Here is a 19,648-nt window from a genome sequence, read left to right on the forward strand (position 1 = left end):
TATCAAGCTTTGCAAGTGCAAGAGATATTAACCCAATTCCTGGTCATGTTTCTTACTATGGTGTACTAACTAATGTAATTGAGTTACATTACCTTAGTGAAAATAGAGTTATTTTATTCAAGTGTGACTGGTGGGATGTAATCAATAGTGGAAAGAGGATAAAGAATGATGAATATAGGTTCACGTGTTTGAATTTTGAACATACTATATGCACAAATGAACCATTTGTGCTTGCATCTCAAGCAAAACAAGTCTTCTATTTTCAAAATTCAAATGAGGAAAATTGGCACACCGGTGTAGAGATACAAACTCAAGGGGTTAATTATATGAATAAAAAAGTATCTACTAAGGATCCAAAGCCATATCAATAGCCTATAACACTTCATAGCCAACATGATGTGCATGAGTTGGTCAAGAATGATTTAATAAATTGGGATAGAAATGATATTGCAGGAAAAACTGTCCAAACGGATGTCCCATTATCACGACAAGAAAACATTGTTGAAAGAGATAATGAACTTATTCATGGTGATGATATAGGTGATATTTAGCTAATAGTATTGGTAAGTACATAAATATACACTTACCAAATATATAAATTGTAATTTATTTCATATTATTTATGTAACTTATTTTATATTACTTTTTCTAATTTACTTTATTATATAGGAAATGTCACATCGAAGAGGAAGAGTACAAATAATGTCTCTAGAAGATGAATTAGACAATCTACAACAACTCTCAGACATATAGCCTGCTGCAACTACTACTCCTAGTAGTTCTGGTTTTTCTGATTCTTTAGATACTTCTGTTGTTGGTATGATTAAGAAGATTATGTTTAACTTTACATATGATAAATGTGTTTATATATATTTAATTTATTGAATGATAGGTTTTTAATGTTTAATTTTATATAAGATAAGTAAATTATGTTTCTTTTAATTTCATTATTACTCTTAATAGGTTCTTCCTCTAGCAAAAAGAAGACACGTGGCCCAACATGTAACTTTGATTTAGTTAGCTTGAAACCCGGGGAAAAAAAACTACACGATTCAATACCAAAGGGCAAGTTGTTTATGATGGAAAAGGGGAAAGATTGTCAAGCTATATGGGAACATTGGTATGATATCAGCACAATGTACCCATCCAAGTTCAAGAGTGGAATCATGTTAGTGAAGATGCGAAATAAAATATTTGGGCCTTAGTATTGGTATATGGTAGTTACTATTCAATCTAAATTGTAATGTTATTGTTTAAAAATGATACCTCTTATTTATACATGACATTTTAATGCAATACAGGAAAAATATGAACTAGAAGAAACATGTAAGAGCTACATTCTTCAATGTTGTGGAAATTTGTTTAGAAGCTACAGAAATAAAATGAAGGTCAAGTATTATAACCCTTATAATACAGATGAGGAGAGATTGCGCCATCGACCTCCACACTTATCGGATGATGATTGGAGGTGGCTCATCCACTTTTGGGGTACACCTGAGGCCAATGTAAAGATAATGATCTTTTCTTGATAGTGTATCTTATGATACTCATATTCACATAAAATGATATTTATTAGTTATATCATCCCTAATACTTCATGTATATAACTTTTATTATGTTTCTATTACCTATATAGGTGACTTACTATTTTTTAATTGATGTAGGATATCTCAAAAGAAAAAACAAGGCAAATAAGGCAAAGCAAGTGATAAAGCATACATTGGGATCAAAAAGTTATGCTCAAATTCGATATGAACAGGTTGAAAATTTATTATTAATATGATTTGTTTGTACATAAATAATTCATCATAAATAACTCAATTGTTTTACTTGTAAGAATAGGCATAAAAAAAGGATGATCGAAGTGAGCCTAATAGAATTGAGATATTTGCCTTGACATACACAAAAAAGATGGGATGCCTGTTGATGATCGTTCTAAGGAGATTATGGTAATGAAGTAAATAAATTTTATATACTTGTATTTCAATCATAGCCACATACTAAAATTATTTTAAAAGTCTAACAATTATTTTTGTTTTTTATAATTCCAAGATCAATTTCAACAATTACCATCCCAACCTGAGGGGACATCTTCTTCTGCATCTGCATCATCTAGAGCATCTACATCTATATCATCTACATCTATAGCATCTACATCTACAGATGAGATATATACTCAAGTCATAGGTCTAGAGAGGCATGGTCGTGTTCGAGGGTATGGATTTGGTTCTACTCTTACCTCAATCTTTGGTTCTACTAGTAGAAGGCGATCAAGAGCTATTCTTTCAACACAACTTGAAAACACTCAAGAGATGCTAATAGTTGCAGAGCAAAAGTTTACAATTGCAACTGAAGAACTCTCAAATGTGAAAGAGGAACTCTCACATGTGAGAGAAAAATAAAGGTTGATAGAAGTTCAAAGGAAGACACGAGAAGAAGTGAAAAAAGAGTTTGAAGAAAAAATGATGAAAATGCAAAGAAAAATGCAAGCACAAATTCAAGAACAGATGATGCAAATGATGCAACAATTTCAGCAAAGACAGTAAAAATTTGAAGATTATGCTACATCTTTATATGATAGATTCTCTTAACTTTTTTGAAGATTATGCTACTTACTTATATGATCAATTATCCTAACTTTTTTTGTTTTCTATGACTATTATGTGATGTTTGGTTGGTTGATTTGTTATATTATGTTAGAATGTGAAACTAAATTTGAATCTCTTTTGTTGTTTGTTTGTTTGGTTTTTTTTTTTTTTTTGTTATATTATGTTTTTGTTATTTAATGACTTATATTGATATATAAGTTTTTTATGAGCTTAGGATAATTGATTGTAATATATTGTACTATATTGAAATTTTGAAATTGTTTTAATTGCTTAATTGCATATACATGTCTAAAATGAGTTTGTTCAAGTTTATGACAGGTTTGGAAAATCTGAATTTATAAAAGACCAATGTCTAAATATAACAAATTTTAGTCACAATCATTAAAAAATTGTGACCACAAGTCTACTTTTAGTCACGGTCAGTAATGAATCGTGACCAAAATTTGGGGATAGGGAGGACATCATATGATTAATTTTAGTCACGGTCATTAATAGTCGTGACCATAAGTGTATATTTCATCATAATCACTAAATTAGTCATCACCATAACCCCGCATTTAGTCACAATCATTGAATTAACACCATGACCATAGACCTAACAATTAGTCACGGTCACTTAATTAATCGTGACCATAGACCTACATTTAGTCATGATTAATGAATTGACCGTGACCATAAGATACATTTAGTCACAGTAAGGAGATTGATCGTGACCATAAGATTACATTTAGTCATAGTCATTTAATTAACCATGACTATAGACCTACATTTAGTCATGATTAAGGAATTGACCATGACCACAAGTTTACATTTAATCTATAAGTTGACATTTAGTCACGGTAACTTACTTGACCATGACCATAAGCTTACATATAGTCACAGTCGCTAACTTGACCCGTGACTATAAGTGTGCATTTACTCACGGTTTATTACTTAATTATGACTATAGGTTAAATATATAGTCACGGTTTATTACCTGATAATGACTAAATCAACTAAAAAACAACAAAGCATTCATTACGTTTGGTCACAGTTTTTGTATGGTTGTCACAAAAAAAAAAAAAAAATCATAAGACTATTATGCTTAGTCACGGTTTCATAAAACTGTGACAATAGGTTTTGGTCACGGATATATAAGATTTGGTGACGGTTGGTGACTGTCACCTAAAATCCTATTTCTTGTAGTGCATGTTCAACTAAATCTTACCAACGTTTATCTTACGATGTCATGAATTACAATAAATAAATAATAAAATAGTTCCCAAAGTGTTATGGGATTGATTTCTTCACCATGCACCAAAAGCAATGAAAAAAGAAAAAAGAAACAATCTCTTAAGCATATCTAAGTTAAATTGGGATAATGGACTAATCTTTTTATCAATAATTGATTCTCATTTGAAATCTAGAAACAATAATATCAACTCCATTTTCTTATTGGATTCTCTTTGTTCAAACTCCCAATTCTCTAGTTTTTAACAATCGATTATAATAGCTCAATTTCAATGCTAAGATTTTTTTTTTAAAAAATGTGACCTCAATAAATAAATTTATAAATAAATAAGTAAAAGAAAAGGGTTAATATTTAATAAATATTTGGGACAATTACAATAAAGGATTTGTTAGAGATGATAATGGTTCTAAAGTCCTTATATATTTGTATAACATTGTCATCAAAATCTCTAAATTCTTGAAACATCCGTCATTACCTTAAAATTTAAAATAATTTTTTTACTACCATAGATTTTAAAAGTTTTGAATATTAAGGTTTCTTTTAAACATATATATTTAAAAAAAATATATAAAGTAATAATAATTTTTGTGAAACTAAGGTTTGGTTAATCTTGATTTTGATGATAACAAAACAAGGTTTAGAACTAATGATCATATTTCAAGTGTGATTAGGCAAGATGATTTCCAAAGTGGCAATCACAAAGACAAATCAAGCCAAGGAGAAATCATGAAGAAGAAGACCACCTCAAAGAGAAGAATTTTTCAAGACCAAAGCTTCTTAAGATCTCTTTGTAAGGTTGTTGGTGCACTAGGACTTTCATGCATTTCATTCTTTATTTATGCACCAAAATCATCCAAGAGTAATATTGTTTTAAATATCTTAAGAATTGGATGATTTCATGTTTTCAACTAAAACCTTGTGTTAAATGATTTTCAAACTTGTGTTAAAAGGTTTTAAGTTGAAAAAGGTTGAGTGTTGAGCCAAAAAAATGGCTCAACCGGTCGACCGGTTGTGCTCGTCTGGTCAAGGACCGGTTGAGGGAGGCCAAAAAGTTTCTCTCTCTCCCAGTGGCCTTCTCTTCCCGGTCAACGTTGAACCTCAACTGGTTGAGGTCCGGTCGAGGTCCGATTGAGGCCCAATGGTCACTTTTCCTAACGGCTAGTCAACCGGTCAACCCCTAACTCGACCGGTCGAACCCCCAACGGCTAGTTTGACTTTTTTCTTCTATAAAAATGCTACAATCTTCATTTTTTCAAGAGCTTAACCTTCCTAAATCATTCTTGAATATATTTGAGCCTTGGAAAAGTGTTTTTGAGTGCACCATTGTTTCATAACTTGCATATCTTTAGTGTACCATTCAATCCTAGTTTTTTTTGTATCTTTGAGCCTAAAGTTCTATTATTAGGATTTTTGTGTGATCAATCTTTGTATATCTTTGAGAGGAATTTTCTCAAGTGAGGTGTATCACTTGAGAGGTTGTTCAAAAGTGGGATAACTCTTGAGAAGTGTAAAGGGTGCTTGGAGCCAAAAGTCCAAGAGGGTGAATTGGAACCATAATCCAATTGTAAAGAGATTGGAAGCTTGGTTGAAGCTTCAAGATAGTGGAACCCTCACTCGGTTAGGAGGTTGAGAAGAGTGGACGTAGGCAAGGAAGTGCTGAACCACTACAAACTCTCGTGTTTGCACTCTCTCTTCCCTAACTCTTTTAAATTATATGCAATTGTGTTTATTTTGTTTATTATATATTTGCATATAATTGTCTCTTATTTTTGCATAGTTTAAATTTTTGAAAAAGAGACCATCACCCTATTTACCCCCCCCCCCCCCCCCCCTCCCCCAAGGGTGATTACCATAGTTTGGATTAGCCTCAAATTCCTAACAATTGGTATCAGAGCAAGGCTTCTTGTTAAGACTTAACCGTCTAAGAAGTAATGGCTATTCCATCAAGCTCATCCAAAATTGAAAGTTTTTCAACCACCCGACCTCCACTTTTCACGGGAACCAACTATCCCTAATGGAAAACTAAAATGACTTGGTTTATCCAATCTACTAGTCTTGATTTATGGGATGTCATTGAAGATGGTCCCCACATTCCTTCAAAATTAGAAAATTGAGTGATGGTTCCAAAACTTAAGCATGAATGGGATGAACTTGATAGAAAGAAAGTTTAATTAAATGCCAAAGTCGTTTTTATCTTACATTGTGCTATTGATAGAAATGAATTTAATCGTATTTGGCATTGTAAGTCGGCTAAAGAAATTTGGAAACTATTAGAAGTCACTTATGAGGTAAACGACCAAATTAAAGAGTCTAAAATCAATATCCTTATGCATGATTATGAATTATTTTCAATAAAGGATTTTGAATCTATTGTTGAGATGTTTTCTAGATTCATTGTGATTGTGAATGAACTTGAAGCCTTGGGAAAAACCTACACCAAAGTAGAGAAAGTCATGAAGATCTTAAGGTCTCTACCAAGGAAATGGGAAACAAAAGTGACGGCTATTCAAGAAGCGAAGGATCTCACCAAGCTCTCACTTGAAGAACTCATTGGGTCACTCATGACTTATGAGATAGAGTTGTACAATCATCAAAGAGTTGAAGAAAATGAGAAAAGTATAGCCTTTATGGCTATAACAAATGATGATGAAGAGGAAGAGAGTGAAAGTGAAAGTGAAAGTGATGAGGTAAACTCCAACTCTAACCATTTTGATTTTCAAGATGAGCTTCACAAATTATATTTTAATCTTGAAAAACTTGGTTCCAAAAATATCCCTCTCAAGAAAAAGATTTCTTGTCTTCTAAATGAGCTCAATGAGGATAATGAAAATTTTGAAAATATTGAGAAGACAAAAATCCCTTTTGAAAAGGAAAATAAGGAGCTAAAAATTCTCAAATGGCCAAAAGACTTTTGATATGATTTTGGCAAATCAAAAATTGTATTTTTGATAAAAAGAGGTTAGCCTACAAGCCTTTCAAAAATCAATTTTTTAAAAAAAAGGAAACCTCTAGTTTTTCGCCTTTAACTATTTGCGTTTTTTTTTGTGAAAGAAGAGGTCACTTTGGTGATATTTGAAAATCCCCTCATGTTCTTCAAAACTCTAAATTAGTTTGGATTCCAAAGGAAAGAAAGACTAACCCTCTAGGACCCAAAAAGATATGGGTACCAAAGGTTTCTTAAAATTGTTTTGTAGGGATCCATGCAAAAAGGAGGATATGCTTACCTTGGAAAGAACGCGTTGACAATATTGGTAACGGTATCCCTTCTAAAGCTAAATTTGCAATTGGTATCATTTTTGCTAACACTTGGTATATCTTTTGATAATATAACTTTTGGTATCACTTTGATAAAATTGGCATATTTGTTAAACCAAGGTTTTGGATTTAAAAAGAAGATTTTTATATACCTATGTAAAATTGAATGATCATATGCTTGTGTGCCCTAAAAGTTTTATTTAATTCATGTTAAATATCTTTTTAATGCATATGTTCTCCCAAATATTTTTTCCAAATCATACTTTAAATTGGGAATGCTCTAAAGATGAGCAAATCTTTTATTTGGAAACTATTCTCAAATGAAAAAGGGAGAGATTCATTTTTCATGAGAAATCATATCATGCTTATTGTTTATTGTTTCAAACTTTTGATAACATGTGATTCCCCTTATATACTTTATTGAAACTTTTTGTTGATGACAAAAAGGGGGAGAAGTAATGGTAAGTTGCTAACTTGGGAAAATATTTCAATATTGTTTTAGCAATCCTATTCATATTGATGCTATGTGTTTTATTGGTTATATTTGTCTGCATCATTTTTAATAATAATGTCTTGCCAAATTGCTAAATGTTCTTTATGCTATTTATGTTTGATTATATCATTTTGAGCATCCTTAATATACTCCTTGAAGTTTCTAAACTTGAAAATTTTCTAAATTCAAAGGAGCATATATTGAGAGGGAGCTTTTTAGCAACCTTGGTTTTGTCATCATCAAAAAGGAGGAGATTGTGAAACCAAGGTTTGGTTAATCTTGATTTTGATGATAACAAAATAAGGTTTAGAACTAATGATCATATTTCAAGTGTGATTAGGCAAGATGATTTCCAAAGTGGCAATCACAAAGACAAATCAAGCCAAGGAGAAATCATGAAGAAGAAGACCACCTCAAAGAGAAGAATTTTTCAAGACCAAAGCTTCTTAAGATCTCTTTGTAAGGTTGTTGGTGCACTAGGACTTTCATGCATTTCATTCTTTATTTATGCACCAAAATCATCCAAGAGTAATATTGTTTTAAATATCTTAAGAATTGGATGATTTCATGTTTTCAACTAAAACCTTGTGTTAAATGATTTTCAAACTTGTGTTAAAAGGTTTTAAGTTGAAAAAGGTTGAGTGTTGAGCAAAAAAAATGGCTCAACCGGTCGACCGGTTGTGCTCGTCCAGTCGAGGACCGGTTGAGGGAGGCCAAAAAGTTTCTCTCTCTCCCAGTGGCCTTCTCTTCCCAGTCAAGGTTGAACCTCAATCGGTTGAGGTCCGGTCGAGGTCCGGTTGAGGTCCAATTGAGGCCCAACGATCACTTTTCCTAACGGCTAGTCAACTGGTCGACCCCTAGCTCGACCGGTCGAACCCCCAACGGCTAGTTTGACTTTTTTCTTCTATAAAAAGGCTCCAATCTTCATTGTTTCAAGAGCTTAACCTTCCCAAATCATTCTTGAATATATTTGAGCCTTGGAAGAGTGTTTTTGAGTGCACCATTGTTTCATAACTTGCATATCTTTAGTGCACCATTCAATCCTAGTTTTTCTTGTATCTTTGAGCCTAAAGTTCTATTACTAGGATTTTTGTGTGATCAATCTTTGTATATCTTTGAGAGGAATTTTCTCAAGTGAGGGGTATCACTTGAGAGGTTGTTCAAGAGTGGGATAACTCTTGAGAAGTGTAAAGGATGCTTGGAGCCAAAAGTCCAAGAGGGTGAATTGGAACCATAATCCAATTGTAAAGAGATTGGAAGCTTGGTTGAAGCTTCAAGATAGTGGAACTCTCACTCGGTTAGGAGGTTGAGGAGAGTGGACGTAGGCAAGGAAGTGTCGAACCACTATAAACTCTCGTGTTTGCACTCTCTCTTCCCTAACTCTTTTAAATTATATGCAATTGTGTTTATTTTGTTTATTATATATTTGCATATAATTGTGTCTTATTTTTGCATAGTTTAAGTTTGTGAAAAAGAGACCATCACCCTATTTAACACCCCCCCCCCCCCCCCCCCCCCCTCCCTCCCTCCTCCTCTAGAGTGATTACCATAGTTTGGATTAGCCTCAAATTCCTAACAATTTTTATAACTTAAAAACTAAAAATTATTATATAAAAAATATAGGTTTCTTTTATATGAATTTAAAAAAAAAAAAAACTAAATGTGAGATAGTATAAAAAAATGAATACTTCATTTTAAAAATATTTTTAAAAATCATTATTTTTTTTAGTGTAAGTCTATAAAAGTTATTATTATTTTCATTTTTCAAATTTAATATTTTAAATTTTTATTTATTTTGATAATATTTACAAGTCAAATGAAAGATAAAAAATTAACTTTATTTTTTTTCTTCCGTTTTAAATTTTATCTTAAAAAATAACAATCTATTTTTATAATATTGGATTTTTTAAATTTTGAAAACAAATCATGCGTGAGATGTTCAGTTGAAGATTAAAGATTAACTAATTGGCTAAGATGATCTACATAGGGCAGAGATAATGGAGACTTTGTTTTCAAAAGGATTGAAGCAAGAGATATATACATGAGAGACAGGGATGAACAAAAGGGAAAGCATAAATTAATTAAGCAATAGATGACATGATACTTAATAAGGGCACTTTTGTCATCACATTTCATATCCTTCTTAGCAGTTATGCAAAATAGATGATCTTTAGGATCATTATGGAGTTCATCTACCCCTAAAATATAATTGTTTCTATATATTTTTCTTTCGGTCCATAATTTTCTCTCTCGCGATTTTATAATAAAGAATTATGAAGCATATATCTTAAACAATTTTCTATATGCTTTATATGAAAAATTAAAGAAGAGATTTTAACATTTTTCATTTTTTACCCTTTTTTTTTACTATAATAATAATAATGATGATAATAATAATAATAATAATAATAATAATAAGCGTTTTGAGAATCTATTTATGCAAAAATAAATAAACATATATTATTTAAAGTTTTCTACCTTTTAAATGTCTAAAAACCTAATCCATTCATTGTTTTCATTTAACAAAAGTTAATAAACTAAAAAAAAATGTCATCTTTCATTTTTATAATTTACTTTATTTAAAGATACTCTGTAACAACCTTATATTCTCACATTTGCCCTATTTCCTATTGAGAAAATAGTTATTTGACATGTGGATATATTAGTCACAAACATCAACGAGTTCTCCAGTGGCTGGGCTGGTTCCTACATTGGGCCTGTGAAGAAAGTCCGGCTCGATTGGGCTTTCCCTTCATGGGGCCAATCTACACCGGATGGGACTACCCCGGGTTTTGCAACCGCCCCGGCACAGGTCGAATGGCTGTTATAAGCACATCAAACAACAGCATGCTTCATATAGAAAAAAAAATTTTCCATCTCTGCAGAATAAAAGAAAAGAGAAGAAAGGGAGAAATTGTGAAGAAGAATTTAAATGTCCAAATAGGAGTTGTGGATGCACGTGAAGCAAAGAGGTGGTCACATGCCCAAAATAAAAAATAAAAAATAAAGGCAGAGAATGGGGGACCTCATGTAACCTCATAGAGAACATGGTCTCATCATCACAAAATCATCTTTATTTTATCTTTAAAATTGGTCAGTCCTCCCGTCAGATAAAACGGCCTTCAATTCACTGTGGAGTGGGGTTGGGTTGGGTTCGGTTCGGTTCGGTTGGTGGCCCAAAAAATATAAAGTGTTTTTATTGATTATTAAAATGTCTCCCATTCACATTTTGCTCTTATTATAATACCTTTCTTTTCCTTTTTGCATTAAGTCCTCATAACGGGGTATATTAAATGCCATCAGCTTTCCCTAGAATTACATGGACAAAGCTTTTATATTCATTTGTAGCCAGTATTCACTGTGAACTTGCTAAATCCTGTCTAATCTTGAACCACTTTTCCAAACTACTCATGCAAACTAAGAATATATGATCAGATTTAAAATCTTAATCCCGCATTTGGATTGTGACCAGGGGCATGACTTATACATTATTTTAAACTTATTTAACTTTTTATATAAATATTAAATGATTTAAAAATATATAAATTTTTTAATAATTTAAATTATATTTTATTTTCTTTCATAATTTTCATAATAAAATTAAACATAAAAAATATTTTTCTTAACATTTACGGCAACCAAATATAGCCGTAGAAAATGAAAATGTTGGTACAATGAAGAGCATAAATTCATTACTGTTATCCCTGAAATTATGTTGGGGTCCCATTTTAGTTTATAATGCAGAATTTGAGGAACTTTGCCACAAAGCGAAGGACATAAAATTTGTTTTAGAGGATTAAAAATGGACGGTCAAAGATTAAAGGAAGCATGATGGCAAAGGGAGAAGAGAATTCAAGTTTTAAAGGCTGACATAGATTTGGGTACCATTTTTGACATTAGTTCCTAATATTGGTCCCAAATTGTAACTAATTTTTCTTATGAGTCCCAAATGAAATTTCTTGACAAAACCCAATATTGGCATAAGATAACTTATCCAAGTAATATCATATTGGAGTCTAAATATATATATATATAATTAAGATTAAAAAAGAAAAAGAAAAGTAATATGTCATTACATCAAAATAACATGTTCATTGTACAAAAATTATCACAAAAAAGAACTTTATATGATTTTTTTTATAGGAGTTGGATTTCGATGTTCAAGTAAGTTGACCTGACCCAACTTGACCCAATAAGTTTTTGTGATGAATAATTCTTAAGAGTTATAAAACTATGTAAAAACTATCACTATTAATTTTTTTTCTTTTAACTCCCTCTCTTAAAAGCATTTTTTTTGTCCTGTTTTCTTCTTAAAAACAAAGATCAAAATACTTATGTTGTGAAAATAGAGTGATTCTCGTAGTTTTTTTTTTTTCTTTCAAGACTTGAAGGTAGAAAAGTTAACCGATGAAACAATTAATAAAAATTCTTGGAAATTTGTAAAGGTAACAAGAACCTTATTTTCCATCACTTTTCATATTGTAGAATTTTGCAACATGATATTTTAAATTTTTATAATAATGAAGTTTGCATCACACCCTATTCTTCACCTGAGTATGGGCCAAAAGTTGTCTAATAGGTCTACTTTCTAAGCCCATTCAAATCAGACTCCTCATATTGCCACCCTTCCAGTTTAAGCCGATAAAAATTAAAAAGGTTAGCCGTGTGTTACCCTTTTTCTCTAGAATTTATTACATTATAGACTTTAAATCATATAAAAAAAAATAATAATATGGATAAAGTGATGGTGGCACCTGCCCTACCCTTTTTGTGATACTATGACTCAGAAAACCTCAGGACTGTACAAGGGAGAAAATGCTAATAATTAACAACACCTCTGCTCCATTTTTCGGAAAGAAAAATTAGATTGCGACTGCAAAGAGAAAAACTTTTGCTTTTCTAAGGGAAAAGGGCAAAAAGGAAAAAATATATATATTATTTATTGGGGAGAGAAAAAAAAAATACAAAGATAGTATACAATATAGTAATATTATTTGGGTCACCATAGACCATCTTCCAGGGTTTTAAATTCAGGTGGTTTAACACTTTGAGAATGGATATAGGTATGATGAGTCTCTCAGTCTCTTATCTCTATCTGTTTGTGAGTTACAAGACATTGAAGTTGGGATGGTGAAGGACAGAAGTGAGAAAATTAAGGCTGATCAGTACACAATCTTGGAGCTTTTCCTGGGAAAAAGAAAGGTATCCATGATTTTTCTCTCTCTCTCTCTTTCTCTTGCTTTTTTTTTCTGTGTCTCTCTCAGAGTTATAGGTTGATGATGATCAGGTTAGGGTAGTGAAGATGAAAGATTATATGATATAATGAGGGTGTTTTGATGATAATAACATGGAGGTTGATGAACACTGCTACTGCTACAGAAATAATGGGGTGTGGCAGTGTTTACAGACTAGCTTGAAAAAGCAGTAGCCATATTTGATCATTCAAGATCTGGGTCGAAAACGATTGATATCTTTCTACTTTTTTTTTCTTTGAATCAGAATCAGATCTGATTATCGTTTCTCGTTTTGGGTTTTCTTACTCTTTCCTTCTCCATGATTCTGTATGGCAATATTCCTCACTTGAGACACCCACAATCATCAATGCTTTTGCTTTTTTTTTTTTCTTTTGTTTGTAATTAATTAATTTGTTTTAAAAATGTATGGGAAGAGGTTTAATGAGGAGGGCGTGATGAGAGATGGGTGCACTGGTTATTGCTCTTGGGGCTCTCTTTCTATCTCTATTTTTCCTGGAAAAATCCATGGCTCTTTCTCTGATTTCTGACTTTTGCTCAGACATTCTGTCTCTTGCTGTTCTCTATTATGATAGTCTCGAACCTGGATTTCGAGATCAGCCCCCAACCCCCACTCCTCTGCTACGTAGCTACATTGCTTCTAATGCTACCCCACCTCCATCGCCGTACACGTGGCGCATCCTGGGTCACTGTGCTCGGTCTCCCTTGTCTCTCTCACACCCCCTGCCCCTGAATCCTTCCCTGCCATTTCATCACATCGAACGGTCAGCAGAGGGCGAGACCATGCACCTCTCCCTCTGTTGGTTCCACACGGAATGGGCTTTCCCATGGCAGTATTACTGTTTTACCCCTAGTACCGGGTGAGAGTGAACCACATCCGGTCGGTCTCCCGTGCAAAGGTAAGAAACTGCCCAGACCCAAAAATGGAAATTCACCATCACATGTTGGCATGGAACTTTTTCTGTTACAATGGGTACGTAAAATCCGGGGTACTTGTTTGGGACAAATGACCAAAACACCCCTGACATGGGCGCAAGATGGGAACCACTTTCCCCGGTCCACCTCACAGGGAGTGGGAAACTTTGACCGAAGGGTCAAAGCATTGATAGAGGAAATCAGCTAGGCCTCCTCTTCACCTCACCGCCTAGGAATAGAGTCCAGTCCAGTCCACAACTACAAACGAATGAAGGGTAGGCGATTAAAAAGCCTGAGACTATAAGGTGTGAAACTCTGGAGAGTTTGGTGGCCGTCTCCATAAACCTCGGTACACTGCTCACTGCTGTGCTGCCAAATTAATAAATATAATTATATAAATAAAAGCCAAGTGATAAGGGAGGTGTGAGGAAACGAAAAAAGAAGAAAATATAATTTAAGGAAAAAGCAGAGGGGAGAGGGAGAGAAGTGGGAAAGTGAAGAAAGGGAAGGGGTAAGGGAGGGAAGAGAGGAAAAAGGACAGAGGTTGCTTGCGCAAATCTAGCTAAACTGGGGCAAGTAAGGTGGGAATGGGAATGGGGTTATTGTGCGGGTTAAAGCCAATCTCAATCTCATATTGCAAAAGCCGTACAAACCACCATTCCCTTGTTTCATGCACATTTACTTGGCCTCATTATGTTTAAAGACACCCACTGTCGCTATACATCCACTACACGCCTCGCCTTGTCTTCTCCTCTCCCTTCTTCCCATTTTAATTTTGCTTTTGTTTTTGTTATTTCATTTTATTTATTTTTTTTGGGGGTTTTCAAGATAGGACAAGAAAACCCATTAGGTTTTCTCTCGAAAAAAAAAGAAAAAAAGTAAGAAAGTGGGAGGAAAAATATTTTCGTACAACGCCCACCCCATGTTTACCTCTTCTTTGATTCATGTTCATTTTGACCAAAATGCACCCACATAATGGCTTTGAGCTGTTTTGAAGTAAGAAAACTGAGAACCCACCCAGTATTCTTCTATTTCTTTCGATGGTAGGGTTGCGGTGGTGGTGTTGGTGGCAGTGGCAGTGGCAGCAGCGGCGGAGGCAGCCCCTACAAACTTGCAGGTTGAAAATGTTGAGGGCTGCGGGTGTTGATGCTTGGAAAAGGAAAATGGAAGTAGAGATGAGATTGTCAACACATGGGATGCACAAGGTTTTCGATAGCATTTCTGAGGACTGCTCTGGCTATTGTAGGAACCCCATTTTACAGGTTATGTCCTTGCGACTCCAGCTCTTCTACTTCTTCGGATTTTAATGGTGGTGGGTGGTGGGTGGTGGTGGTGGTGGGTGGTGGTGGTGGTGGGTGGTGGTGGTGGTGGGTGATATTGGCGGGGACGGCTCAATCTATTATTGTCATATAATTGTTTTTTTCTCATTTTTTTTCCTCTTTGTAGCTATTCATGTTTACATGAAATGGGTATGCAAAGGTTCCTCTGTAACAGGATGGCCTCTTTCAATTACTTTCTAATGAATACTTGATTTGCTCTTTTGGTTTTATGTTTATGATCTTTGCTTTGGTTGCTTGAAGCAAAAGAGAAAAAAAAAGAAAAAAAAAAAGGGAAACGAAGAAGATAGCCACTATCCATTATTATTATTATTATTATTATTATGCAATAAATAGAGAGTAGAAACCCTTTAAGAGGGTTGGTGAGTTCAATTTATTTTGGTGGCCCAAAAAAAAGATGATGCAGACTTCAATGCTGAGCACGGTTTTCACTATTAATTCAAAAATACTGTCAGTGTTTGTTTCTTTTCCATCCCCTTTTTTAATATGTTTTTTCTTGGGAGTAGCGAGGGGGTTTGAGTATTGATGGAATGCGCCCAATTCAAACCCACTTGCCCTTGAAATCATGTGTATGCTCATACTCATTCATGTCATATATAGAAACATATGATAGATAGATAGATGAGAGAGCATTTGTCTCTTTTATGATAGGCATGTGTTTGTTATTCCGGTGAATGTGTTATGGGGAAGTGGTTAGTGTTCCCTTAGGTGGTTGGAGAGGCTGAGGTGACAAGGCAAACTGGAGCGGAGGGGAACACTGAAACTGCCGGCTTAGGGGGTCCCTAGGGTTAGGCACTGTCAATATATATACACAGAGACATGTGTGGAGAGAGAGAGAGAGAGAGAGAGTGTGTCTTATATTACTGACAAAGAAAAACAAAGACAAAGACAAGAAAGATGATGTGAGGAAGGAAGGGTGGTGGTGTGAAGTTGAACAAGGTCCATGGGGCAAGCGTCCTATCAAGAAGCAATGTGCACTGCAATTGGGGTTTGGTCTCTTCTGGTTTATGTTTGCACGTGATGGCTATGCCACCTCCTCTTTCTTTCAAAAGCTAAAGCTTCATGTGTTGGGGCCCGAGGGATGGTGGAGTAGGACCTGGGATTGAATGGGTGGCTTCGTGGAAAGGGGGGTTTACAATTTACAATGCTCTTTTTAAGTTTTGGCCTTTCTTCCAATTTATGTTATGCTTGATAATGTTTATTTTAAATTCCCCTCCTTTTCTGAATTTTGGTCCTCCAAATCCCACTTTGTCAAAAAGGCTGAACCCTTATATGGTTGGCGTCTGGACATCCTCTTTCTCCCATGTTGCCAGTTGCACTTTCTGATTACAAACCCTCCATTTTTCATTCGTAAAAACAAAGATAAAAATCGACAAAAGCAACCTCTAAATATTTTCCATTGCCCAGAAAAAGCTCTGCTCTAATGTTCCAAGGTTTGCATGTGTTTTTTCCTTTTCCCCACCCAATCCACGGCAGCAGCACAGCAATGACCAGGACGCACAGAGGCCACTTTATGCTTCCTGAAACTGTGGTTTTCGGACGAGCAAATGAACCAAATATTTCTAATCCTTTCGGACTGGATCTGCAAAGTAAATTACAAGAAACAACACCTTCCACGTCTCTGTGTTTTTCCTTTTTTCATGTTTTTAATGATATCACAGAAAGACGCCAAGCCCCTACATGTGGCTGCCTGCTTCTTGATGATAGAAAAAACAAAGGCATAGATTTCTTTGCCGTGGAAAACAAGGGATTAATTTTTCCTTACAGAAGGTGGGTCTTTTTTCTTGTAAAAAACAATCAATCAATGAAGGAATGCGGCTGTCACGAATAGCAAGCAAGATTATAAATTCTATCACATCTGATTGGGCCCACTGTATTTGAGCCATTCTGCCCAGGAGTCAGCAGAAAATTAATGGTAGAGGGAGGAGCGGGTACTTGCACTGAATCTATTTCAGATTACGGTTTGGTACAATGTCATAAACTCCTCCAGAGGACTGCACCTCCTTCTTCCGTCGGTGTTTTAACTTCAACCATCAGGAGGCAGATATTGAATTCCACAGTAAGAATACCATCGCTGTAAAGGAAATCTAGGACATTCCACTACCCAGAAACTTCGGTTCATACAAAGGAAAGTTTATGTCCTCCTTAGCATATTCTAGACTGAAAAAATGGACAAGGCGAAACAAAAAATGCGATGGGCTTCATAACGTTTATGTTTTAAATTACAATGGCCACCAAAACTACGTTATGGTTAAGTTTTATTTACATAACATTGAATTAGAGTTAAGTCCTTAATCATAATTGTTACTTGAACTACAATCGGAATAAGTTTCATTTATAAAGAATTTAGTTGTAATTAAGTTCTTATTCAAATTGTACGCCTAGACTAAACTAGATTAAGTTAAACAAAATCACCATAATTTTTCATAGATGTGATGGGCTTACCATCATTTGACCTTTTCATATGATAAAATTTCCTAACTCCTTTTGGACTAACTATTTACCTTCTCTTAACTCCTCATTCATAACCAAAACTGTAGAGTTGTTGTTTACGAAAAAAAATGACAAATAAATTGTTTTTTTTATTGTTGTCAAGACAAAATATATCCAAGTAACTTATAATCAAATTTATTTTGCTTATGTTAGATGCATTTTTGTAATAGATATACGGATGTATATGTACCTGTTTGTGTAGACCCACTACCTAAGCTCTGATGTTTTTGTCACCAAGGCTCGGCATCAAGATTGAACCTCTTGATTCCCTCCTTGACAATCCCTCTAATTTTCGTAAACAAAGTTGCTTGGAAAATTAGTTAAAAAGCTTAGCTTGATCTGTACTATACAGGAGAAAACCAAAAAAGTTGACTGATTCTGCAGATTGGAAACTTCTCTTCCACTCCTGTAAAAAGGGTACCCCGATGGATACATATCAAAAATTCCAAAGGCAAACAAACAACTGATAAACCTTAACCAATTTGAGAATCTTGAGATTTATCAAAGGTATTTTTGGGATCTAAACCAGTTGAAGATGGAATCAGGCTTAATCTTGAATGTTTAACAAAAGGAGGTGTTGGTTGGAAACTAGAGGAAGATGAAAGGTTGAGAAATCTAGAACATCCATATATATATATATATATATATATATATATATATTTGAAGAGGTATATGGTATTTAAGTCATTCAGTCTCTTTACTTTCAGATCTAAGCCATCAATCTCTCATCAACTCAAAAGTTGACGTAGGCATGACCATCCAAAGCTGAGAAAACAAGAATACAAAACCACAAATATTCATAGCCACCTTATATGTGACTATCTCTAACTATACTCTTTCTATTTTGAACAAGCAGCAACCTTATGGTGGTGTGCTATGTGTTAAACTGATGTAATTGCATGTGGCAATATCAAGGCTGCATCAAAGACCAGTTAAAATTCTGGTTGCTACAGGGTTGTCTCATAAGGTACCAGATAAAAGGATATGAATGAAAACACAACACCACATTATATTTAGTTATCTCTCATTGTAGTTATATCCTTTATTTAAATTAAAATAAGCAGCCATGACTTAGCGTTCCAATTTCTGTGCTACATGTAAACAGAACACCTTAGGCTTCACATTCTTAAACACACTTAGTCGAGCTGAAGTATGGGCCTGTGTGCTGTGCCTACAGTATCTTATTGATCTCCTTCTAAATCTCTCCTAAGCTGCCATCCAACTAAACACAGGATCCCAGCATATTGCTTCTACCTAATTGTTACAGAACATCCCATAGGATTCAAGGCATGGACTCTTTTTTTGCATAGAAGGAAATAAAGTCACATCATAGACAAGGCTTTATTAGACAAGGAAACAAAATCCACTTTAGTGCAGAGTGTAGGAACAACAATCTGCTTTTCACATTATGGAACTACACCTCTTGCTTCTAACAGCACACAAGACTTCCAGTGAAGGTGGAAAATCCTGAAATTGATCCCATATCTCATGGAATTACCAGCCTAACCAACATCAGAAAACCCATATACTTTAGATGACCAAAAGAAAATTTAACATAAACTTTTCTAAAATCTCCTTTCTGATATCATAAAATATGGCATTACATAGCTTTTTCCAAAGAGTTGGGTACAAGGAATGCTGAGCTGGCTAACAACAGAATCCATGAACATAGCATCTATATGTCTAACATATATCAGCTTGCTAATGTCTCCTACCACTAATAGGTTCACAAAATAATTCAATCTTTGCATCAAATTTGACCATTTGACCATTTGATCAATATAAGTCTCAATCATTAGGAATCCAACATGCATATTAAAATGAGGGAAAAATAGGGACCAGAAAATACCAGAAGCTTCTAGTTGATTTGGAAATATTACTTCATAAGAGACAAATCTCATTACTTGGCTTAACAAGTTATATTTTTTTTTTTTTGATAGATATTGGCTTAACAAGTTATATTATTAACAATATATCTGTTGAAGACACACTTTATCATATCTAGGCCCAAGCACAACAAATCCCTAGCAATAGTGCCTCACCTGCCACGGCACACAGCTTGT

At 34.2% G+C, this 19,648-nt stretch overlaps 1 long non-coding RNA gene across 1 annotated transcript; it reads left to right on the forward strand.

Moving 5' to 3' along the window:
• Positions 1 to 12,429: 12,429 nt before the first annotated feature.
• Positions 12,430 to 15,302, forward strand: LOC132254655 (uncharacterized). Its single transcript, XR_009466956.1, has 2 exons — positions 12,430 to 12,790; positions 14,803 to 15,302. It is a non-coding gene; the product is annotated as an uncharacterized LOC132254655 (long non-coding RNA).
• The last annotated feature ends 4,346 nt before the right edge of the window (positions 15,303 to 19,648 follow it).

Source organism: Vitis vinifera, chromosome 11, assembly GCF_030704535.1.
Source record: "Vitis vinifera cultivar Pinot Noir 40024 chromosome 11, ASM3070453v1".
Lineage (NCBI taxonomy): Eukaryota > Viridiplantae > Streptophyta > Magnoliopsida > Vitales > Vitaceae > Vitis > Vitis vinifera.